This window comes from Canis lupus, chromosome X, assembly GCF_003254725.2.
Source record: "Canis lupus dingo isolate Sandy chromosome X, ASM325472v2, whole genome shotgun sequence".
NCBI classification, from domain to species: domain Eukaryota; kingdom Metazoa; phylum Chordata; class Mammalia; order Carnivora; family Canidae; genus Canis; species Canis lupus.
In genome coordinates, this window is record NC_064281.1 from 3,601,723 (window position 1) to 3,628,449 (window position 26,727).

General features: G+C 45.2%; 1 protein-coding gene across 6 annotated transcripts in view; it reads right to left on the minus strand.

Annotated features, from left to right (window-relative positions):
- Nucleotides 1–26,727, minus strand: part of NLGN4X (neuroligin 4 X-linked) — a 306,762-nt gene that overhangs the window by 269,087 nt on the left and 10,948 nt on the right. The window contains exon 1 of one of the 6 annotated variants that reach the window (XM_025435859.3): nucleotides 25,985–26,222. The exons of the other annotated variants lie outside the window; for them this stretch is intronic. The gene's annotated coding sequence lies outside the window, so the exon portion shown is untranslated. Of the gene's footprint in view, nucleotides 1–25,984; nucleotides 26,223–26,727 lie in introns of those variants that run through there. 6 annotated transcript variants of the gene reach the window in all.

The window sequence follows — 26,727 nt, forward strand, 5'->3', positions numbered from 1 at the left end:
TTCCTGGCACAGAGCTCCTAAAACCCTTGGGATTCCTAAGTGATTAAATCACTGGGAGCACCTTTCTTCTAATATTTGGCCTCTGACCCTGGTCCCTCATACAGAGCTCCTAAGTCCCTTGAAAGTTCTTGGGTAATAGGAGTGTCCTTTGTTCTAACGGGGCAAGACGTGGTGGGCTTCAGCATAGCTACAAAATGGGGTCTGGTCGCCAGGAAAACCACGTCATGGTTAGAAGCTTGGACCTTCCAGCCCCTCTCCATCCTGAGCGCATCCATGGTTGGGAGGGTGGTGCATCCCAACTCCAGGAGGATGGAAGCTCCCAATTCGAGACCCTCGCAGACCTCGTCCTATGAATCTCTCCACCTGTATCTTTTATATGATGTCCTTTATTATCAAATAAACTAGAAGACATTAAGGAAATGTTTCCCTTTGGTCTGTGAGCTGTTCTAGCAAATGATGCAATCCAAGGAGGGGGTTGTGGGAAGCTTTGATTTGTACTCGAGTCAGAGAAAAGCTGGGGACAGAGTAACTTGGGGGCTGAGCTGGTTGCAATTGTCATCTGCAGTGGAAATGGTCTTGTGGGACTGAGCCCTTCACCTGTGGCTTCTCCAGTTAGTGTCAAATTGAACTGAATTGTAGGACACCCTCTTAGCATCACAGAGAATGGCTTAGCATTAGGGGGAAAAACCGCACACATATGGTGACAGGACGTATAGAATGTGCGAGTAAAGGAGGAACACAGGAGTAGTTTTCCCAACCAGCATGGGAGAGCGGGGTACAAGAGTACCCAGGTAGAAGGAGAGCCTGAGGATGACAGGGCAAGAAGGCGAGGAACAGGTGTGGTGAATCCCAGCGATGCTCAGCTTGGATGGAAAACAGCTACCTGGGAGGAGAGTACAGGACTGAAGCGAGGATGGCTGGTTCAGGAGATGGAAGACCATGTGTGCTTGTGGACAGTTTCTGGACAGGATAGTCCTCTGATACAACCTATTATTCAGGAATGTGGAACGGGCAAAGTTTTAAAAAGTGATGGGAGAGTATGAACAGCCATAGACAGGACAGGAAGCAAAACAGCAAATGTAAAGTGAGAACATGGCCATGGAAAGTAGAGATGTATCCCAGCCAAGAGAAATAAAGAGACCCAGAAAGTGATTCACACCAGGCAGATGGAGAGAGGGGATGCAAAGTACGGGACTGAGGGACGAGGGACTGAGTGCGGAAGATGCCTCTCCCGGGAAAACAGTGTGCAGGGAACGGAGCAAGCTTGGCAAGAGAGGTGATGGGCTGAATTTGGACACACTGAATTGTGCCTTTGGCAGAGCGTACAGATGAAGCTGTCCCAAAAGAGGCAACTGTGAAAGCAGTATGAAGCCCGAGGGAGAAGTGAGAGCAGAAAATCAGGACACTGGGGTCTCCTGGGGGAAGCACGGATGGATCACTAGCGGAGGCAAAGCTACGTGGGACAGTCTGGGAGCCAGGGAAGTGGCCTGAGGCTATAGAAGGAGCAGCAGTACCTGAAGAAGCAGGACGAGCAGAATCAGAAAGGAAGAGAAAGGCCATAGAGGGGACCCAGAAGGGAGAGTGTTCAGGAATTCAAGGAAGGATAAAGCCCATGGAAGGAGGGGCAATAACACATCAGAGTCTATGGAAAAGCTCCAAGAACGTTGGCTCTGCTGAAGGGTCAGCCACCTGCAGTGGTGCCCGGGGCAAGCCCCAGAGTCCAGGTGTGCTGTCGGAGTGGAAGGCAGAGAGATGTGAGAAGAAGTAAAGAACTGCTTGTTACCACGAGTTCCTTGTCTCAGGGTATGATGCATCAGGACATAAGTAGGTTTGTGGGCGGAGGAGGACAGTGGTGGGGAAGGTCTTGATAATGAACATGGGAGGCCGGTTTCAGAAAGAAAAACACTAAAAGACAGAAAATATGAAGGAGAGAAAAGGACATCCTTTCAAGTCCGTCTGTGACCTTATCACCACCAGAATGAACGTGCTCGGTGTCATTCTCACAGATCTCTGTAGCATCTGGCTATGTTGACCAGTTCACTCAACTTTTGAACCCTCTTTCTTCTTTTAATGAAAACAAGTTGACATATGACCCCAGGCTCGGATGGCTCCCCCAATACCTGGTTCTCTATGCAAGACGTAGCCCGCTCCCATCAATACCACCTTCCAGGGCTTGGCAGGAGTGTCATGCTTTCATTTCCTCGGTTGTCTACTACTGCTGGATCTCAATTCACACTATTAGCCTCGTGGCCTCCACCTCTAATTCCACCACTACCTGCCTCCATCAAATTTGCCTTAAAATTGACATTCAAAAATGGTTCACTTGAGCAAAAGCAGCAGCGGGTCTCCCCCATAGCCAGCGGATTAACATCTATCGGCCTTACCATTGGTTTCCACCATCTAATGCTCTGGTTTCAATTTAGTCATCCAACACAACCACCTGTCCTTGAAATGACACTCAACCCATTCATGTGCATTTGTGTGAATTAGCACACGATGTCACATGCATGTATGTCATCGTTTGAGAAGTGCCCGTATCAACACTTGCCGCACGTCCGTATTGACTCCCTCCCTCCTTTGCTCTTCGCACAAAACCCCATTCATCCTGAGACACGGTTCATAAACAACCTCCTTTGTACATGTTTCTTTGATAATCTGGCTTCCAAGATGGCACTTGTTGGTCCCTGCCTCCCTGCACCAACACCGTCCCCTTTCCATATGGTGCCAAATGGGTGACCACCAGCATGTAGAACTGATGATGCACCACCTCTGAGATCAAGGTAGGAAAGATGAAGGTTTGCATCTTAGGCTCCCTCCCTCTCATCCTGTCTCTCTCCTCCCCAACTCAGGGAAGCCAAGCACCAATGTTGTATGACTGGCCCTAAGGAGTGGCCCATGTGAAAACGAACTAGAACCTCCTGCTAAGGGAGGGACACCTAAGTGAGATTCTCCAAAGCCTTCAGAAGCCTTCCACCCCAGTCTCCAGCATCATCGCAGACCCTGAGCCAGAACCACCGAGCTATGCAGCTCTTGAACTCCTGACTTCTAGAAAATCTATGAAATAATAAATATTTGCAGTTTTAAGCTGGGTTTTAGGGGAATGTTTCATGCAGTGATAGACAGATAACAAACCACGTATATGATACTGGTGCCAAATAAGATCCTAGTGGAAAATAAGATTCTGGGGGCACCTGGGTGACTCAGTAGGTTAAGCATCTGCCTTCGGCTTAAGACATGACCTCAGGGTCCTGGTATCGAGCCCCACATGAGGCTCCCTGCTCAGTGGGGAGTCTGCTTCTCCCTCTCCCGACCCCTACTTGTGCTCCTTTTTGCTCTCTCTCTCTCAAATAAATAAATAAAATATTTAAAAAAGAAACTAAGACTCTATATTCCCAAGGTCTTTATCTTCATCCTCCTTATGGAATGTACTGTGTGCATGTGTTGTAGTAAAAATCATTTCATTAAAAAAATAATAATGATAAAAAATAAAAGCATTTCATTGATCATGTTGTCTTCTTTACTGCAATGGTGATCTCCCTGGGGTTGGAGGTTGATGCTTAACTATATTTCTCTGTCTTATATTATCTAGTCTGATGACCCTCTCAAAATAAGGTGTGCATACATGGTTATCAAGTGAATAAATGAATGAATGAAGTTCTGTGCATGGTTTCTCAGTGTCTGAAGGCAAGAGAGCTGCATGCAGCCTGGAATTACAAGACCTTTGTCTGAGACAGAATGTGCCCTTGGATCCCTGAAGTGGGAAACAATCGGCTGCCTTCAAGTGTTTTGAATTATGAGCCAAGCATTTGGAAGCATGGGGAGAATAAATAACATGCAGCATATCAATGAGTTTTTATGGTGGTTATTATTAATCTTTACATCCCGCACAGTCCATAGCACATGGTAGATGCCCAATAAATATGCACTGATCGGGAACCTGGGAAAAAGACAACGTGTAAATCAGTAGAGCAAGACTCGATGTCAAAAGCAAACCTCCAGACCCAGAGGTATTAAAGCCACCTTCCAAACAGGAGAGACCAAAATAGTATGCCAGAGTCAAAAATTAAACCGGTCGTTTGTGAAAACATAACCTGAAAAGACCCAAATGCAATGGTTCTCAGAGTTTGACCCCCTAGATGAGTAGCAGCAAGTTGATGTGGGTGCCATCTTGGATCTACTGACTCAGAAACCCTAATGGGTGGAGCCCAGCCATTGTGCAGGGGATTCTGATGCTCAGGTTTGAGAAACAGTGCCCAAGGTGATGGGCTTCAAAAGCAACAAAGACTTAGGATTCAGTGCCTTTTTCCACTGACAGTTTTACCAACACTCTTATTCTGAGGACTGAAATAAAATGGGTGGGTATCTACCCTGAGCCAAGGATTGCATGGACCCGGCACTGAGGCAACCCAAGAGTCCAGAAGTCATCTCGGTCCCTCATTCAGATCCCACGGGTCTTTCAGCACCAGCTCTGAACCCCTGCACCCTTCAAGCTCCAAAATCTGTCTCTCTCCCACCATATCCTCAAGTTGTTTCAACTCCGTCTCAACTGGAAGGTCTTATTTCCCTTGGAAGACCTCCCATGAACCCAACCCCAAGTCAGCGTCCCCTCCTAGGGATCCCCATGTCCTCCCGGCCCCATAAATATAGACTATGCCACACTTATTAATGTAATGATGTCACCTGAACTTAATGCCATCATTCGAGATGTGCCTCTATCCCCCACCACCAGACAACACTACATGCACCATGAGGGAGCTGATAGGCCTTCCTTCCCTACAGAAAGTCCAATAGGCACTCCTTGCTCAGTGCATGAAACATTCGGCAAAATTTCAAAAGGTTCTGACATTCACACTGATTGGGAGACAAAAGAAATGCCTATTCCACTCTATAAAGGTTGAGAAATACCTCAAATATCAAATTATATTTTCCCTTTCCTCAGGGAGAAAAAAGAGAAGGCATGAATAACTAGAGTCCATATAAGCCGGGAAAACACAACAGGCTGCTCTTTTGCTCAACTGTTTATGATCCATGATTAGAAGTTGAAAAGACGCTGGGGAAAACCCATCCTGGGGTTGATTATTTCCTAAGACTGAGACACTGTAGTGGGAGAGAGGCAGACATAACGTGACAAATCATTCCCATGTCCCATGTTTATTTTTAGTGCAATTTAGATTTTTCTGCCGTAAATGCTGCCCTGTGCTTTTACGATCTAGCCTGACTTGCGATCATCTACATGTGGTCCAGGACCTCTGGATTTGTTCCAAATCTCACAATTTCCAGTAGCAAACCCCCTCTTGTCAGTTCGTATGCACCATTTAACCAGGTCACAATGAAGTTTATTCAGAAAATACATGGAGCGTGCGTATCACTAATCATGGCTTAAAAATGAGCAGTATTCAAGTCAAGAGTCTTAATTACAATGATCATGGCTCTGGAATCATGCAGAATTAGTTGGAAAGGACCTGGGGATCGGTCCAACCCACTCATTTTACAGTTGAGGACTACGAAGCCCCACCACTTCCCTGCAAAGGCTGTCATTTAAAAAAAAAGGAGGGGCCGCCACCCCTTTGCCCCAGAATGTGTGGTTCCTGCGATACGACGCAGTGGCATCCCTAAAAAGTCTGATGAAACACAGGGGACTCTGGAAGACAAGGGTCCCCCACTGCTGGAATGTGTCAGAGAAGCCAGGCAGGGCTAAGGGACGAGCATGGAGCTGGGCCAGGGGTCCGCCCTTTACCAGGCGCTACCCAGGCTGGCTGCTTCCCTTTGGTCGCTCCTGTAGACAGCCCAGCCTCTTGGCGGGATTCCTAGAGCTGCAGGGACAAAGTACCACAAGGTCGATGGTTTAATTTATTGTCTCATCAACGTTCTGGAGGCCAACCTTCCAAAATCAAGGTGTTGGCAGGACCGCGCGGCTCCGAAGGCTCCAAAGGTGCATTCAGGTGGCCGCTGGCCATCCTTGATGTTGCTTGGCCTTCAGAGGCATGGCGCCACATCTGTCTTCTCCTTGTGCATCTGTCTGACTTCTGCTTTGTCTTCCCGCCGAGTGCTCCCCTCGTAGATGGACAACAGTCATCGCATCAGGGCCCTCCTACCTCTCTCTCTGCAAAGAACCTTTTTCCAAGTAAGGTCCCTTGCGCAGATAGATGCTGGGTGTGAGGACTTCATTCTAACATTTCGGGGGACACAATTCGACCCATGACCCTTGGTTTATTTGTAAAATGACATGGTTGGATTCAGAGCGTTTTTACTTGAATTCCTGGCAGGAAGCCTGGAAACAAATAGAATGAGAAAATTGCACGCTGTCTCTCTCTCACACACACACACACCGGACACTGGAATTTGGAATTGTGGAAACAGAACATATGGGTGAGTGGCCAGATGTGTTTACTTTCAACCAGGTATCGGTCCACCCCTACAAAACCTACCTTGCTGCTTCTGTGCGTTCACACTGCGTTGACGAATGAGGCCAGAACGTGTGCTATCTGCCGAATTCACATTCACAAGTGCATCCGCTATCAGCGTGAGGACAACTGCAAGCCAATTGTAGGTGGGAGCCATTCGCATGCACACATCAAACCGTATCTGGAACAGTCGCATAATAAGCAGGTTTTCCCTTTTCTCTTACATTTTTTTTCTGGAGCCTCACATGTTTGCCTCTTCCCCTGTGTAACTAAAACTAACTTTAAATCGTTCCATTAGTTAGTTTGACTATTTCAGGCACGGCGACAGCCGCTCAGAAATGCAACCAAAGTTTGCAAAACGTAGGCAAGCAAGGGAAACGGTAGGCAGGGCATTTTACGAACGAGGCACTGAAGGCAATGGGATGACATTCGTCGTAGTAAATATAAATAGCGGAATCCGTACGGAAAAAGCACGGCGCGCACCCGCGCAGTCCAATGTTGCAGAATTAAACTCTTGATTCAGTGGCAGTGGATCATTCAGGCTTTCAGGAACCAGGTATGGAGTGCACTTCAAAGGAAGCACGTCAACACAATGCGGTTTTATTGCTTTCGGAACACGAGGGACTGGTTTTACATAACCCTTTTAGCGCAAGAATGTGAAAGGTGGCTACTTCTTATCGACGTTAAAAATGATAACCCAATACAAGCCACTATGAAGCCACTGATGACAATGTCACATCTTCATTCTTCGGGCGTGGCGATGCTGATTCTGAAGCTCTGAGGCTCATAATGTCTCTTCCAAAGACATTTCCCCATATGAAATGGGGAAATCTTGTGTTCACTCATCGACTATTTAAACTTCTTTGTTTGTTGGAGAATCTAAGTTCAATCAACCGGCACCACAGCTCAGAAAATATCACCCCCGCCCCTTTCCAATGATGCTCGCACCTCGTTCTCTGCAAAACACGTTGTTGGTGTTTTGCACCGATGTTAATAAGTTCTAAATAACAGGCTGCACTCACTGGTCCGTGTGCCTCTATAGGACGGGGAATCATTCTGATGCTCGCACACCGCCCATCCACTGCGCGTCCATTCGCAACCCAGCTTTGCCCAATCTTAGATAAGCTCGCTGCATCGCACTCTGCACTTTGTTCTGAGAGATGCTTATCAGGGATTTTTTTTTTTTATTCTTTTTATTTTCTCTAAAGCTCTCGCTTACCCACATCAGTTCCATCTTCCTTTCCGATAAAGTGCTTTATAATGACTGTGCCCAAACACCAACCTAATTCTCATCGCAGCGGATACAATTCATAAAGTCGATTCTTCTTACGAGAAAGGCTTCAAGGATCATGTGGGTACTGGGGCTCCATTGTCCTGTTTGCCCCTGGTTTTCCGGTCATGCCAGGCACACGTACGGGGCCACCGGGATCCCAAAGAGAATGAAATCCTCCGTGTAACATCTAGCAGAGGCACAGCTCATTTTATAAAAGGGAGGGATTTTAGCTCCCAGGGGACATCTAGCAACGTCTGAAGATGCTTCTGATGGTTGCAGCTGGGGAGAGATGTGCTCCTGGCACCCAGGGGCTTGAGGTCAGGGATACAGTGAAGCATCCTACAATGCACAGGCCAGTCACCTGCATCAGAGAATTATCCAGCCCCAGCAACAGCAGTGCCAAGGGCAGTAAATCTTTGTAAGGGAGACTTATTCCTGTCACCTAGCTGAGCATCAAATCATGTTTTAAATATTATCCAGCACCTGTCACTTTGCAGAAGTCTTTAATGCATCCTCCTTATAATCAATTGCCATGATCTTCTACTTATTATAATTTAGTATCTCTAATCTATGTGGTATAGACATTTGGATTTATTAAGCACACACACACACATGCATTCGCATACACGCACTGAGTAGGGGCACACCTACCTACCTCTAGCAAAACCATGCCTTTTATTTTATTTTAAGTTAAATCTGTAATATGTATCATTGTAGACTAAATCGTAACTATCTGTCCACCAAAAAGGAATGGTAACTAGGCTAGGTGACAGGGTGTCATCGAAAGCTATGGTGGTAATCATATTGCAACATGGAAGTATATTCAATCCACGAGTAAACCTTACACTTAGAGTTTGATATGCCAATGAGGTCTCCATAAAGATGTGGGAGGGGGAGGATAAAATAAACCAATGGTGAGAAGAAATCACCTGTGGGAGTCCTCTGTTTACCCCCTTGCAGCCTTATTGACGACTGGCAAGACATGGAAACAACCTAAATGTCTATTGATGGGTGAATGGATAGAGATGTGATAGCTTTATACGATGCAATATATTATTCCACCATTAAAAAGGGTGGGGGGGCACCTGGGTAGCTCACTGGATGAGCGTCTGCCTTTGGCTCAGGGCGTGATCCTGGAGTCCTGGGATTCCAGTCCTGCATAGGGCTCCCCACAGGGACCCTGCTTCTCCCTCTACCTGTGTCTCTGCCTCTGTCTGTGTCTGTCATGAATAAATAAATAAAATCTTTAAAAGGAAAAAAGAAGGAAATCCTAGCATTTCCAAGAACATGGATGGAGCTGGAAGGCGTTATGCTAAGTTGAATAAGCCAGACACAGAAAGACAAAGAATGTACAATCTCACTTTTATGTGGAGTCTAAAAACAAACGAAAATAACCCAAAGTCATAGAAAAAAGAGATCAGATTTGTGGTTAAAAGAGGCAGGACAGTGGGGAGGGGAGGAAATGGAAGAAAGTGGTCCAAGAGCAGGAAGTCCCACCCATATGCTAAGTAAGTCCTGGGAGGTAAGGGACAACATGATGACCATATTAATATCAGAGTTAAGCTGTGTGATACATAGAAAAGCTAAGAAAACAGAGAGAAGAGTTCTAATCAGAAGGAGGATTTTTTTCCTTCCCTTTTCCCTTTTTTATTTTCTTCTATTTCTTACTTTCTTTTTCCTTTCTCTTCCTTTTCTTTTTACTTTAACTGTATCTATCCAAAAGGATGGATGTTAAGAGTGATACTGTGATAATCATTTCAGAATGGGCGCACATCAGACCACCATGCCGTCTACGTTAAATATATTTGGTGACCAATGGCAATTACATCTCAATAAAATGAGAAAAATAAGCAAAATGGCGCATCCTTACAGTAGCATAAGAACAGCCAGCTACGATTGTCATACGTGAGGTTGCTATTCCATAGTCTATCTTTGCCAATATAGCACACCGCACGGGCTCCAATCAAAGTGATATCATTGGTAGACTGTGAGTCAGCAAAGGGGAACAATTGTGGTTGTGTGTTGTGTGTTGAATGAAGGAGCAAAGCTCCCTTCGAACCCTATTTCTCATTTTCTCTTGCCAGCATGGTACATTCATTGGGAACCAGAACGGGAGAGATGCAGGGAACCCACAGGGGCCCCCCCACATACACACACACACTCCTGGCCGTATCCATGCAACTTTCCTCCTAGGGGGAGCGCTGCCTCAGGCCACGCGGGCTTACCCCACTAAGGAGTCGGTATCCTGAGACCAAAGACAATGGAGAACACTCATGTTCCTTTAAAAATAATTTGAGTGCTACATTTTGCTGATGCTATAACCTACTTTCCTGTTGGATACGTAGAAATAGCAGTTTCTTCAACGAGACTCTGCTATGAAGAGTAAAGAATGGAGAGGACGGTACAGCTGCATCAAATGTTCAGAACACAAATCAACCTACTGTCATGCAAAGCGCTATGCAAAGGCTTCCTGTGAGTTAGCAAAATAATAAAAAAAAAAGTCATTTTCTACCTTTATGCCTCGGACGTTGATGATATTGGGAAACTGATAATAGTTTTAAGTGTAGTAAAGATAAAATAGATCTGTAAAAACAAATAAAGGTTTTTATATTTCAGAGTAATTTATGGATATAGGTTTAGATGAATTCCATGGAGCCATATGAGAACAAGGGACATAGGTGAAGTTAAATAGGAAAGATGAGACTATGCGCTTCTCATGTCTCAAGCTGGCTGATGGGTACATGGGATTCATAATTTCATTTTCTTAGCTTTTCTGCGAGAATTTTAAATTTTCAATAGTAAGATATCCAGTCAGATTTCAAGCGCATACAAAAGGATTTTTTTTCATATTTTTTTAAGGACTCAGAAATAAAATCAAAGTTTACAAATCACAACAGTAGACAGAAATACATCAGAAATACACAACAAAACACATCTTGCCCCTATGATGAAGAATTTACATGGAAGGCTTTGAAAATGAGGTATAGGATCAAAACTGAATAAATATCCTAAAGGTAAAAAAAATAATAATGATGATGATGATTGGGTTAAGTGATAACCTTCTGTCAGAATAAGTCATGAGAAATGATGCTCAAGAAGATTTGTAACGATCCTCAAGTGGTTTTTTGCTACCATATTGCAGGAAGTGTAAAGTTCAAAATGAAATATGCATAGATACACTGTAAAGAAAGATGTGGATGACGGGATCCCTGGGTGGCGCAGTGGTTTGGCGTCTGCCTTTGGCCCAGGGCGCGATCCTGGAGACCCGGGATCGAATCCCACGTCAGGCTCCCGGTGCATGGAGCCTGCTTCTCCCTCTGCCTGTGTCTCTGCCTCTCTCTCTCTCTCTCTCTCTCTGTGTGACTATCATAAATAAATAAAATTTAAAAAAAAAAAAAGAAAAGAAAGATGTGGATGGGTAGAGAAATATTGATACAGTTTAAGTAGTACAATTGGGAACAATATGATGTCGACAGTCACAAACATGATATCAAGCTGATACAAATCATAATGCGTCCAGATATCAAATGTAGATGGACTATGAATGCAGATGCGGATGGACATATATTCATACACATATATAGAGAGTAATGGTAATGATACAGATGGATAACTGTCATCTATTTGTAAAACATCCAGAAAATTACCTGCAGAAATGCTACAAATGGTTTGGTGTTTAACCACTAGCTTTGGAACGATAACTCTTCCATTTTTTTTTCCAAACGTCTGTGTTTCCTATAATACTTCTCATTCTGTCCCTATAAGGAAAGCTCCTTGACAGGCACCGGGGTGGGTCAGTAGGTTAAGCATCTGCCTTCAGCTCAGGTCATGATTCCGGAGACCTGGGATCGAGCACCTGAATCAGGCTCCCTGCTCAGCAGGGAGTCTGCTTCTCCCTCTCCCTCTACACTTGCGCCACATTCATGCCCTCTCTCAAATAAATAAATAAAATATCTTAAAAAGAAGAAAAGGCTCCTTGGAAAGGGTGCAGTGTGCTTATGTCTTATTCATAAAATGGACCCGGTTACTAGAATTGCAACAAGACTGCTTCTTAAGATGTACTTAGGTGACAGTCACCACTGTGCCTTTTAAAGTTTTATATATTAACGTGCACACCACGGGCTAAGAGAATGAGGTCACTTTTTAAAGTTCCGATGGTGGTGAACAGAAGCACGTGGCCATGCAGACAACAGGACCAAATGTAACCTCCGTAGGGCACCACTGGAAGTGTCTGGTCCACAATGTGTTCCTGCCACTTCATACATGTTTCCAGGAAAATGTTTCTACTAGGATGGTAGGACGGGTGGGGGAAGGAGTGGCGCCCACACTACTCTCCAGATTCACTTCGGGAACAGGAAGGTTGCAAGTGGATGCGAGGAAGCTCGGTCAAAGACAGTGTGCATGTGGCTGGTCCACTGAGGGCTTCTGCAAGCTGAACACCCCGGGGCCAGCTGTTTGGACAGAGCTGACCAATGCAATCTACACTCTGAGGAAAACGTCAAGGGCACATCAGGTGCCTCCCTTCCCCATAGCTTCCGAGAACACCCATCACCCTCCTTCTACGTCCTAAACCCTGGATGGGATTTTATCTCAACATACTCCTTGACATAGAGTCTTTGAGTTTGGGAGTCATCAAAATGCAAAGACTTCTTGGGGTCCAACCACGATGGCAAAATAATAACAGGTAGCAAAAGAAGTAATAGGAATAAAGTATTGGGTGATACTACCCCGTACTATTGGAAGTATGCACTACATATCCACATGTCCATATTGATGTAAATGAATGAAGGAATACATAAATTAATGGGAGGATGGGGCAAATCTTCCCCAGAGAAGAATTCTAAGTCACTGAGGTCGGTACTGCACCATCCAAGACAAGCAACTGAATTCTCTGTCCTCCCTATGGTGGATGGTCCAAGACATGCAGTTGAATTTTCCATCCTCCCCGCACCATCCAAGACATGCACTTGCATTCTCTGTCCTCCTCGTCGTGGATGCACTTTAAGTGACTTGCCTCCAGAGCTCAGAGGATGGCAAGGTGAGGGCTCAGGAGACTTCACAGTGAAGGAACCTGGCAAAGCACTACGACCTCGGCCGGGTGATCACGGTCAACATCCCAGGGTCCTGGGATCAGCCCCACATCGGGCTCCCTGGGAGCCTGCTTCTCCCTCTCCCTCCCTGCTGTGTGCTCTCTCAAATAAATAAAATAAAATGATAAAAATGAAAATAGTATTGCAAACCTATCATAAAGGAAAAACGTGTTTTATTTTGTACAATCAGTCAACATGTAAGAATCAAAGGATCAATGTTACAAGCCAGGGAGGTGGGTCAGCCGCCTTCCTACCGATTAAATTTTCCATCCAGTGGCATAATCAGCTCCTGGTTTTAATCCCGAGGAATGAAAGCCCCAACGTATAAAAGCAGCAACAACAAAGTTAAAAGTTTAAAATGCCTGTCACCAAAATAAGAAACGACCCGTTTCAAGTGGCTTTGCATTAAAGGATCGTGGGGAAAATCGTGAGTATGAGGAAACGGAGAGAGCTGTACCCACAGCTCCGGGTTCATGTTCGTAGGTAATAGTGCAAAGCATAAAGGGCTGGTGACAAAGCCATCAAGCTGCGTGTCAAACAATAATTAATTCTCTAGGGACATGGAAAGCATCGCCATGAAAGCCGGGACGCTACGACACTGCAGGTTCCTCAGGTGCACATTACAACAGACCAGCATCCAAAAATAGGAGGGTCCGAGTGAGCTTTGTCGATGCACACCATGGAGCATCATGCTCACGATGAATTCTGCAATGCTTTTTTTTTTTTTTTTTAGATTTTATTTATTTATTCATAAGAAACGCAGAGAGAGAGGCAGAGACATAGACAGAGGGAGAAGGAGGCTCCCTATGGGGAACCCAATGCGGGACTTGATCCTAGGACCCCGTGGTCACTACCTTAGCTGAAGGTACACACTCAACCACTGAGCCCCCCAGGTGCCCTTACAGTTTTAAAAATAAGTGACGGGGATGAAAAGTAAAGCACAGGGAATCAAGTCAATCACATTGGAATAAGGTGGCACGTGTGACTACACCCCTCGTGGGGAGCGTCAAAAAATAGCATTTCCAATCAATCTGGGACACCTGAAACCAACAGAACATTCTATGTCAATCATGTACCAATTAACTAAAAGCAAACAGGTTTCACCAAGTAAGCTCCAGATTGGGGGATCAGAAGATGCCACGCACCCAGCTCTTTTGGCCACTCGGACCCTTTGGTGACCTGTAAACTCAGGCCGTGGTCAATCGTGGCTCCAAGGTAACAAGTTCTGCTTCCAATTTTGGAGATTTTTTTTTTCCTCCCTTTGGCTTCCTCCCCTGGTGCCTTCCAGCAAAATAATTTACCTTGTGGGATTTTTGCAGCACCGTAAAGAAAGGCAGGTCTCGAAACTCGTCGTATATGATGAACCCATAGGACGATTTGGCAAACGGAGATATATGGGAGCCTGAAATTTCAGGCATTCTGCCCATTGTTTCGTGAATGGGTTTTAAAAAGTACTGACCAGGGGCGGCTTGGGGGCTCAGCAGGTTAAGTATCTGCCTTCGGCTCAGGTCATGATCTCGGGGTCTTGCGATCGAGTCCCGCATTGGGCTCCCTCCACTGTGGGGCGTCTGCATCTCCCTCTGCCCTTCCTGTCTGCTCACTTGCGCTCGCTCTCCAGTAAATAAATAAAATCCTCAAAAAATTAAGTGAAAGTACTGACCAGCTGTGCGCGGTCTGGGATAAATCACGGCAGCTCCGTGTGCCTCAGCTTCTTTACACAGCGATGCTGGAATGCAGATGTTTGGTCTCTTGCAAGTCCTAACAACGTCTGACCTTAAAAGATTTCCTAATATTATCAACACGCTGTATGCTGCATGTGGTCTGGGCAATGTAATAGTTATTTAGGCGGGTTTGTGCATTCCCCAAGTTGAGAAAAACGTATACTTTTCTAGAATCATTGCATCCTGTCCCACCTCCCCCCAGACACACACACACATGCACACAAATGGAAAGAGACCAAAAGCTTACATAGCATCTGCTTGAGGGGCTGTTCTCAACCTGAAGAGAGGACGGTGTGTCCTGTGCAGCTGCTGCACGAGCGGAGGAAGGAGGCAGCGCAGGTGCCTCCCACGGTGACCCGCTCCGGGGACAACCCCTGGAAGGAGGCACCTGTGACACCCACCGCGGCTGCCGGTGACCTGGTGACCGTTAGGGCCACACGTGCTTTACTGGGCGCTTCCTCGGGGGACAGGCCGCCGCCACCTGGCACGTTGAAGACAACCCCGGAAGCGCAATGACCATGGCGTGGCCCCCGCCAGGTGTGTCAACACCTGGAGCCCCAGGGATGGCCACCAGCAGACAGCAAAGGCGCACCTCACCCCGGGAAGGCCCGGAGGCCCTGCAGATGCTGCGAATTCGCAGGCCTTGCAGGCCGGGCTGCGGGTTCTCTGAACCAGAGGCGTGTTTGGGGAGGGGACAGTCAGAGTCTACGCTTGAGCTGCTTCCCCTTCGAGGGCTCTCAGCCTCAAGTCACGTTTAAGACAGAGAAAAGGTGAACCGAGAGCTTGGAAAGATCCAGCAACAGAATCACAGCAATCGGCGTCTCCCGATAGGAGCAATACTTTGCAGTGCTCCCTGAGCCTCCCACGGCCTTCCACAGCGCAAGGACTTCGGTCTTTTCAACATCTTCACAAAAGGGGGCACCTACATGGCTCAGTCTGGAAAGGGTCTGCTTTGGGGTCAGCCCGTGATCTCAGGGTCCCGGGGTCGAGCCCCGCATCAGGCTCCCCTGCTTCTCCCTCTGCCCCCACCCTTCCACCGGTCAAGCTCCCTCCCTCTCTCTGAAATAAAGAAATAAAATCTTAAAAAAAAAAAAACCTTCAGAAAGTGCTCACTTCAGCACCACAGAAAGTTAAAAAAAAAAAAAAAAACAGTCGTCGGAAAGCTAGGTTTCCCAAAAAAAAGGTTAAATTATGTATATATTTAAACATATTTGAGCATTTATATGATTTAGGGATTTGTTATATAGACATGTATAAATTATATATACTGATGTATACTTATGTATTCACATTTGTATGCTGATATTTTATATATTTATATATCTTGTTTATATTTTAGGATGTTTTATATAGAGGATATATATAAATTTATGAAATATCAGTATACATGTAGGTTTTATATGTATAAAATATGTATGCACGTTATATATGTTTTATATATAGAAAACCAACATAAAATTCCATATATCTGCATATATAAGATGTCAGTACATATGGTAGGCATTCATAGAAACTAAACAATTTCTGGGGTGTCTGGAGGTCTCAGTGGGTTAAGCGTTCACTCCTGATTTCTGCTCAGGTCATGATCTCAGGGTCAGGAGATCGAGCCCCCACATCGGGCTCCCTGCTCAGGGGGGAGTCTGCTTCTCCTCTTCCCTCTGCACCCACCCCCACAAGCACATACTTTCTGTCAAGTAAATAATATTTTTTTTAAAAAAAAGAAGGAATTTCTTAAAAATTTGGATGTGACCAGAGACGTTTTGCTGTGAAACTAATACACCTGCTTATGTATGTTATTTGATGTAAATTTGGTAAATTATCATGATTCCTATCGTGCATTCGAGGAGACTTTTAATCAATATAATGATATACAGATGCCTGGGTGGCTCAGCGGTTGTGTGTCTGCCTTTGGCCCAGGGCGTGATCCTGGAGTCCCAGGATCAAGTCCTGCATCAGACTCCCTGCATGGAGCCTGCTTCTCCCTCTGCCTGTGTCTCTGCCTCTCTCTCTGTGTCTCATGAATAAATATATAAAAATCTTCAAATATATAATAATATATTATAAAAATATAATAAATATAAATAAATATAACCATCACATGAACTTGTGCCAGACCCTGTGAAACCGCCATGGCAAACTGAATCATCATAAAACACCTTTGCACGTTTTAGTGAAGAACCGTGTGAACTGTCTTATCATTTGATTTCCACTATGAACCTCGATGGTCATTTATTCATGAGAGAGGCAGAGACACAGGCAGATGGTGAAGCAGGCTCCCTGCAGGGAGCCCCATGTGGGACTCGATCCCAAGACCCCAGGGTCATGCCCTGGGCTGAAGGTAGATGCTCAACCACTGAGCCACCCAGGCATCCCCCTTTAAAAAAAAAGATTATTTATTTGAGAGACAGTGAGCAGGACGGAGAGGAAGACAGAATCTGAAGCAGAGTGCACGCTGAGCGCAGAGCCTGATGCAAGGCTCTGACTCACGACCCTGAGATCATGACCTGAGCTGACACCGAGAGCCTGATGATGCACTGACTGAGCCACCTAGCCCCCGCCCCCCACAAGATTTGTTGCTTTATAACTTTGCTCCCTGTGTTTGCAAGGGCTACTAGTCACCCACGGACCCCTCCTCCTTCCACGTCGGTTTGTATTGTGCTAAAGCAAATTCATGTTTCTCCCACTTTCTGCTCTGGTGTGCTAGAGCACCTGCTTTATACAGGGATTCCCCCCTTATCTGTAGGAGATTCAGGAAACACCCCCCCACAGTGGATGCCTGAAATGGTGGATAGTACTGAACCCTACACAGAATACGCATGCATACCCACGATGAGGCTTAATGTATACAGCGGTCCCAGGAGGAGAGTAACAATGACTCACGTGCAAGAGAACAAGTATCATGATACACTGTAGCAGGAGTTTATGTGCATGGGTCTTGCACTCTCCATATACAGGATGTGTGTGCACCGTCCTGTGCTCAGCCTCCCCGGAGTGCTGGGGTCAGATGACATGATGCTCACCCGGGGACATGAGGAGAAGGACACAGGCACTGAGACCCAGCCCAGCAGGACGCTGCTGCCCTTCTGACGTAGGTCAGGACTTGCTCTGGTTCCTCACCCAGGGGACGGCGGGAAGAGCCCTTCGCATGAGGGGGAGGACTCAGTACGTGCATTTAACCATTACCCAACTTTCCTATAACTGGGACTTTTTTCCTGGGTCTGCTTTCCCATTTTGCACGCAGAGAAGTCCCTATACCAGCCTCGCCAGCCGATGCGTCCTGCGAACTCTCTGGGCTAACAAAGTCGGCTATTTTTTTGTTTGTTTGTTTTTTCCAAATGTCTACTTTTCACTATTCTGGTTCTCCAGGGACCATCAATTCCAAATAATGGTGTGTACTGTGATCTTTACTACCGCAAGCTTTTGCACAGCATGAGCTTGGCACAAGCGCCATGTACATATGCATATGCATGTTGATGGCTTGGCAGCCAGACGTCCAGCCTGCTGGCTTACAGCTGGGACACAGGTGTCACCCAGGTGTCCCCTAGGCCAGGCAGCCTTCTCTTCCCCGAGGCTCCAGGTCACCTCCTCACCCCATATGGAACATCCTCACCCTATTGGTTCAACGCTAGGGCTTTGTCTTGTTAAAGCAGCTAAAATATCACAGTATTACCATGTCCATCTGAGAACCATCGTAGGCACCTCATATTTACCCTCTAAGGCCCCGGTGATTTTGCCTTTAACGATATGAAAAAGACTGCTCAACATTGAATTAAACCACGGTTTTCCCCTAACACTGGACGTAGGACCCAAGAGATTAAACACAGACATACACTGGAAGAGAGATTCTGATATGAAACTTTTCTTCTTAATTGTGAGTTCACATTCAACTGCTTCCACCCACCACACACAACTTTTGTATTTCTACAAAAGTGGTGCAAAATGGCCTTGTCCTATGGAAAATAGAGAAAAAACAGACATTTCTTTATATCCCTACTTCTTGGCCTTCAACAGATACTGAATAAATAAGCATGATGGGGGGAAAAATACACCAAGTTCATTTCTCCAGATGACTCTGGCAATTTAAACCCTCTCTGGTAACCTTAGATCATCCCACTTCCTGCTTCTGCTCTGTCAATAAAATACAAGGATTCTCAACACAGTTCTGCAATTCTCGTTATGTAATTTGGGCATTGCTCATGACCCAGAGTCTCCAGTTATCTCTCACATCTCTGAACCCATTAGCAAGAGGCTTCTGAAGCCCTGAATGTGTCTCCAGGATGAAATTAGTGAGAGAGGAATGACACGTGAGGTTCTCTGAAATTAGTCAATCTGGGATCCTCCTTCAGGGCCGATCTCTGATTCACGGCTCTTCCAATCAAGGGCTATCACTTTTGCGTAATTTTTTGGGAACGAATCGCCACCAAAAAAAAAGAAAAAAAAATGAAAATTGGGGCAATGTCATCTGCAAGCCATGCTGTATGGCCCGTCCAAGAGTGGCATGGTCCATCCTCAAGGCTGGTTCGCAAAGCTAAGACATCGCACATGGTGGGGAAAAAAGAGATTATACGAAGGGTGGTGGAGTATGAGACGATGGTCTGCTATTTTGCAATCTCTGAGATTTGGGGGCGTGAGGATTCGCAGTGTCGCTCATGCCTTGGGGACGGTGCCAGAGCTTAGTATGGCCTATCGATTTCCAGAAGGACCACCAGGCAGCGGCTGGGATCAAGGGGAGCAGGGCCACCGCCACATGTTCACACAAGCACCTCAACAACAAAAAGTCTCAGGAGCGCACAGTTCTTGCTGGAGTCAAAGTCATCTGTTTTATATATATATGTGTGTATTTACTCAGAGGATTTGCTGGAATGAAAATCAGTGTTTTACAAATACAGGGTTTGACAGCTTTTAAAAACAGAGCCAGCCACACACATATGGCATGTGAAGAATCCTTTCAAACCGTCGTGGAAACTCTTTGCTGTTACGAGTTGCTACTCTTTCCAGATGATTTGATCCCTGCCTCGTACCTAGTTACATTTATTATTCCTTCAGCCCTTTAAGGACCAGTGAGAGCTCATCACTCAGCAGAACAGAAGGGAGCTAGGAAGCAACAGGAGCAGGAACAGAAGGGAAGCACCCATAACACACAGTGCAAAAGGGGACGGGGCGATACATGCATGAACCAAAGACCCTAACAACTTTCTTATGAGCATTTACACCCAGAGGTCTTGGGGAACTGGCATATTCCACGCTCATCTCTTTACTACCGGCACTAAACTGACGCCCGAGCCTGTAACTGGCACGTCGTACATGCTCAATAAAATAGCATTAAACGAAAGAAGGGGAGGGCAAACTTCTGGCGCAGGAAGGAGCTAGTTTCCAGAAAAACACAGAAATACCTTAGTCCCTCAGTTTCTTTCCTGCCAGGGCTGAGTAGCTCCATTCCTGGATCTACTATATTGATTTTTCCATGTTGAGACCAAGTCAACGGAACCTGTCCATGATGGGCAGAGGGATGTGCAAATGGGAGTGGGATGGTCACCACCACCGCCATGCTCATGGCCATCACCGGTCACCTGTGGCCTTCTTTCCTGCTGACCTCCACATACTCTCAGATAGTCTGCTCTTTTGGTTTGTTTTTTGTTTTTTTTTTTTTGTTTGTTTGTTTTTGTTTTATTTTATTTATTTATTTATTTATTTTGGCTAGGGTATGCATTTTCTTTCTTTTTTTTTTTTTTTTGAGTATAGTTGACACACAATGAGTGTCAGGTGCTCACAGTCTTTCCTGATAGGAGCAGAACTTGCCTATCCATCCAAGCAGGAAAGATACATGGCTTGCCACATGTTCCCACTGACAGAAGGGCTCCCAAATGGTTCACAAAAGCACACTAAATATCAATTAATTACATTTCCGTGAGAACTGCAATATGCTTGCCACCACACTGGCAGTAATAGATCTTGAAGCAGTAGTTTCTGTGGACCATTAAATGTAGATACTGGGGGCCAGCCTGAAAATGTACTTTACCAGATACGATACTTTGTTCAGGAAAATGCGGGACTGTCCATCTACCTGTATCTATAAATGTAGTATAAATTTTTTTTTTATTTTTTTATTTTTTATTTTTATGATAGTCACAGAGAGAGAGAGAGAGAGAGGCAGAGACACAGGCAGAGGGAAAAGCAGGCTCCATGCACCGGGAGCCTGACGTGGGATTCGATCCCGGGTCTCCAGGATCGCACCCTGGGCCAAAGGCAGGCGCCAAACCGCTGCGCCACCCAGGGATCCCTAAACGTAGTATAAATTTACATTAACTATTGATATAGTAACTCAGGGCAGCCCAGGTGGCTCAGGGGTTTAGCACCACCGCCTGCAGCCCAGCCAGGGCATGATCCTGGAGACCCAAGATCGAGTCCCACATCGGGGTCCCTGCAGGGAGCCTGCTTCTCCCTCTGCTTGGGTCTCTGCCTCTCTCTCTCTCTCTGTGTCTCTCAGGAATAAATAAATAAATTCTTAAAAAAAAAAAGATACAGTAACTCATTATGTAGGCTATTTATATAAAATTGCAAAACACATAATTGTGTATATATCTATATATCTAATGATTTCATTCAGTAAGATATATAAAAGCTAAAAAATATATATAAAAGTTTTCCAATAAATTGTGAAATATACCAAGTTTAGATGATGAAGGCTTTCTTCATCAATTACATAAACGCAATGATACGTGCTGAGCATATAAGTACAATTACATGATTGTATAAAAATATACTCCTACACACTAGAAATCATATACATATTTAGATGAAATTTGATTACTTAAATGATACAAGGTTTCTAGATACAATTTGCCAATAAAACCATCTTATGCAAGAAACAGCTCGTAGTTACATTGCGGCTGTGAGTCACCTGAGGCCACTCAGGTCCACACGCCAGCATATGGATGTGTCAGGGACCTAGGCGTGTTTGCAGTCTCGTCATGTGTGACCGCATTTCTAAAGACCCGTGATCGGGGGTGAAGCGACAAGCCAGGAGAGCAAACCATCCTACATTGGTTCACCCCTGCTGGGGCCGTCGGCTGGGATTTTGCAGTGCTTCCCGGCAGGCGCCACATGAATGAAGAGTCCATGCGGAATGTGTGCGACTGCAGAGGAGCTTCCCCGGGAAGGGAAGGACCCAACACCCAAGACCATAAAGTTTTTCAACTCTTGTGGACTCAACAGCATGAAGAGACGACTGTGAATTTCTCAACTGTTGTGGCATCAACGTCTGGGAAGGGGTAACATTCTATTGCACTGATCATATAGATGATTTTATCATTAACATGGGGGATCGATACCTTGTTAGAAAATAATGACTTCAATTTGAAGACAAAACTTCAAGGTAACATGGAGAAGGTGGATGCTTGCCCATAAATATCCACTCTCCATTTATTTGGGTCTCATTACTAATCAATGTCTCCACTCTCAAAGGAGGAACATTCAACAAACACTTTGCAGGTCACCCACAGGATGAATATTTTAATATGACTTACATTTGGGAAAACGATGGAGAGAAGGATGGGCAATGGGGCAAAATCACATCTTTCCTTCTGGTATTTTTTGCGTTGGTCTAATGTGTTACATTGGCTGAGGAAAAAAAAACATCTTATGCAAGAAATATCTCTTGGTTATGCTTGTGCATCTGGGCATCTCTGTGCATATAAACACACACAATTCAATTCTTACCACATCCCTTGAGATGATGATGCATTTGTTTAAAAAATGTGGGGTGTTTTTTTACATTTTGCCACCTAGTGCATTCACAGCTCTACTTAAGTAGGAAGCATTTGCAAACAATAAAGGCACGTGATCTCAATGGGTTCTGGTCTCCGCACCCGCCCTGCTGTTTCTGAGAGCACCGTTCATTGCTGCGGACCATCCAAGTAATGGAATGTGTGTCCCTGCCCTGGTTCTGAGCCACACATTGGTGATGTTGATACAGGAAACAGGGAACATGACACCGAGAGCAAATCCCATCAGGGCTACGGGAGGCCTCTGCCACGCTTTGCAGAAATAAACACCAACCCGCAGAGCTGCGGCCTATCCGTGCCACTCAGTTTCCTGTTTCTTTTTAAAAGAAAGGAACCGTGGTTCCTTTCTTTTAAAGGATCCCAAACCTGACCAAGAAATGCAACTTCAAACCAACCAAATCATTAGTTTGCACTGTAGAAAGAGACCAGGCACAGTTCCACGTTTCAAAGCCATGACCAAAGACTCGTAAGTAGAGTGGAAGGGTGGTTGCCAGGGGCTGGGTGAAGCGAGAAAGAGGCAGAAGGGATCCCTGGGCATAACCACCTTTCAGCTAAGCAAGATGAGCAAGGTCTAGAGGGTGGCTGGCACCATCTTGCACCGAGTTGGCCATCCTGGGCTGTGCCCTCAAAAGTTGGCTAAGAGGGCGGATCTCCGGTTCCACGGTCTTACCAGGATACGGTAAAATGCAAAAACGCGCCTGGAACGATAAGGTCAAGATCCTGAAACCCGAATGCTCAGCAGTATGAACGCGCACAACCAAGAAGGTCCGACTGTAATCCCAAAATAGCCCTCGGTTACTGTAGCAAGTCGCTATTTATAGAACACACGTTTCAAATAAAGCCACCCAAACAAAACTCTGGATTATTTCCACACATTTCCAAACAGCTGCGAAAGCACATGCCTTTTCATTAACACTATCCTGAATCAAGATCTGACTCCTGGAGATTCATTCCAGTGAGGCTTTAGGGTTTATGCTTCCTCATGTCGCCCACATTATGCAAAGATTGCGCTCTCCCCTTCCGGAATGGGGACAATACGACGTCATCTTACTCCACAGTTTACGTTTGTTTGGTGGGGTTCGGTCTCTTTTTCCTTCAGGTACCACTTCTGGGAGGAAGGACAGGGGTTTGGCGAGATAAGAGCACCGACCTGGCAACTGGCTGGCCAAGCTGCACAGGCAGGTGGAGCTCAGGTAACCACACACCTGGGACAGGTGAACTCCGCGCTCAGTGTCTGCAGTTTGAACAGAACCCCAAGTGGACTGGCTGTGCTCCACCACCAACCTTCCACCCCTGTGAATTTTATCAGCCTTTTATGTATTTATCTTTGTTTGTTTGTTTAGTAGAACCTCTGCAGATAGAAAAAGCTTCACGTACATGTTGGCTGGAAGGTCATAAATGGCAAAATGGCAAACTCGTAGGCGGTACCACTTGTTTTCTTTCTCCCCCTCCCTCCCGCTCACTTGTGCTCCTCTGTCCTCCACAAGAAAAATGAGGGTTTCCCATCCTGCCATTCAGTAGGCAGAGAACAGTGCAGGCTTTGAAAGGCCCAGTGTAGGTTGTTTAGAGAAAAATGATAAAACTGGAAAATATTCATTGAGTGAATGGGGCATGAATGTCCGCCGCACACAACAGATGACCTAATTGCCGAGAGCCACGTGACCTTCCCGAGAGCCACGTGACCTTCCCGGGCGAGATGCTCACTTTCTCTCCCTGAGCGGGCAAAAGCTGTATATTTGATTTGCAACTGGTAGCGGTTTCAAGTTTAAGAAATCACTTGTGACTACATAGAAGGCACAGTCTGTCTTAACATCGCGATTATTACTTAATGTGATTAAGTAGAACACGAAGTCTCTTCTCAAAGGATACGGTCTCCAGGAAAAAAATTCAAATAAATAAATAAATAAATAAATAAATAAATAAATAAAATTGAGCAACTGGCTTAAACTAACCCCCGAATGTGTTTTTCCTCATTTGGGAATATCACATATATCGTGAAGGTGGAAAACAGGATAGAAAGAACACAGGCCGGTTTATATACCAAAAAATAAAAATTAAAAAAAAAAAAAATCTGTTCCTTGCAGTTGCAATCAGCATGCTGAAATCAGCTCTCACCATGTTTGGAATTTAAGTACGTTTTAACCAGATAAGCCTATCTGCAGAGTGAGAGTTTAGGGACTTAAAAATACTGTTATATTCAAACTTCATTTGCATGAAATAAATTCCATCAACAAGTTGCATCACTGACAATACTCAAGCACGTACTCAATGTTGGAAATGCGGAGTGCCAATTAAAAAGAAGAGAATCTTAAAACAGAAGCCGGATCCCATGCACTTGAATGTTTACTTTTGTGAGAACCATCCCCAGCCTTTTTTCTTTTTCCCTCTCTCTCTCTTTTTTTTTTTTTTTTCTTTTTCTTTTTTAGTCTGGGCATAAGACCACTATATTCTAAAGAGTTCTGAAAAAGACCCTTGCACATTCTGAAAGCAATGTAACAGGCTTAGTCGGTAAGCACGCTATCTTTGTGCAGAGACCAGAAGCCTTCCACAAATTACTACAAAGAAAACCAAATGAAAAGGCCAAGTTCAGAAATAAAGAGAAGCCTCATATACTTATCATTAGTCTACACAATCCACGCCAAAAAAAAAAAAAAAAAAAGAACTTTCGACAATCCTCAAGTTCATTCACTTGCAAATTTCCTAACAGCTCTGTACCTGCCTTAACCACCTCCTGTGGCAATCACTCATATTTCAAGTATCTTTTCTATTCTTAGATTTACATGAGAAATTAGCAGGACTGCTGGATTTAAGGCAAAATGTATGTTCGGCATTATTTGTTTAAGGAAAAATAGTACAAAAGAAAGCAACGATTCCTTTCCCCCGGAAAAATATGTCAAAACACCTTAAAGTCGGCATCAAAGCACAGCTATTATTATGAAAATACAATTATCATTCAATCCCTGCTCCAAACCATTCTGGTTTCCCAAAGAAAACAATGCTCTCGTTTGAATTCAGTGATTTAAAAGTGATGAAGTCATTTTCGACTTGAACCACAGGCCCTGACTATTTTATTACATGTCAGAGATGATGCTCTTTAAAACTGCCATAAATAGCAACCATATGCCATACATACAAGCCACATATATAATTATAAATATATAGATATTGCATTTTCTTGGATAACACAGTACTGCAAGTCTAATCCGAAAAAATATATATAAATAGTTGCAAAGCCCTTGTGAAATTCTCATGTTCTCGATATGGAGAGAAATGCAAAAAAAAAAAAAAAAATCAGATTTTTTTTCTTTTTTCTTTCTTTTTCTTTCTTTCTTTCTTTCTTTTTTTTTTTTTTTTTTTTTTTTTGGAAATAAGGGTTGGATGCAACCATGTGCCATCATGCCATCCAGCTTGCTCTCCATCCACACAGGGAAACCTATCTCCTGGCGATTTTCACAATTGCTCTTAACCTCTTCCCACCGAGAACTAAAGGCACGACACACTTTTCCCCTCGCCCTCCCTCTCGCCCCAGCGCCCCTGCAAAAGTGCAGATTTCTGCTCATTTCTCTGGGGTCTGACACCCTCTAGGAAAACGGTGAGCATGTCCCTTCCAAGCATGGAGCTCGGTGAGCAAGTGATGCTGCTTTGTTCGGTCTGAAAGTCAGGTCTTTTTCTCTCCTGGTCCTTTATTTTGTGGCTGAGCAAGGGTACCTACCAAGCGCGGTCTTCAGCTCGCCCTCGTCTACGCCGCCCGCAGAACGCCCACACAGCCTGGAAATTCTGCATCGGGGTAACTAGGTCTCCCTAAACTTTTTCTTTCTCTCTCTTTTTATTTTTTCCTTCTCTGCGTCTCTCACATCATGCTGAGTGCTGACTCTGGGCAGGGACCTCGCTCGCCCCACCTCTCACTAGGAGACAGTTAATGCAACGCGCCCTTGATGCTTGAAGCCCTGCCAGCGGTGGATCCCTTCAAAAAGCATAGGATATGAGCACATAAAACCGTTCCCCCTCAACTGACCAAATAGGAAAAAAAAAAAAAAAAAATCAAATGAAAAGAAGAATCCATACTACCACCTTGTGGATTCTTCTCGCAAGAACAGCACCTGCTAGGTTGAATAAACCACACACACACACACACACACACACACACCCTAGTCGGCAGCCGTCACCCCAAATTTAAGTTGGGTCCAAGAGGCAGATTGAGGATGCGCGCCCCGGGTGCAGGCCTGCGCTCCGCGCGCTCCCCGCGCTCCCCGCGCTGCGACTCCCCGCCACCCCCGGGCCCCCCACGCCGCCAGCCCCGAAAGAGCAGCCCGGGGCTCCGGAAATAAATACGGAGAGACCCGCACCTGCCGGCAGCGCAGAAGGAGGAGTCGCAGAAAAGACAACCCGCGGTCAAAAAATAACAAAATATTAATAAAAATAATAATAATAAAAAGGAAGGAAAAAAATCCAGCA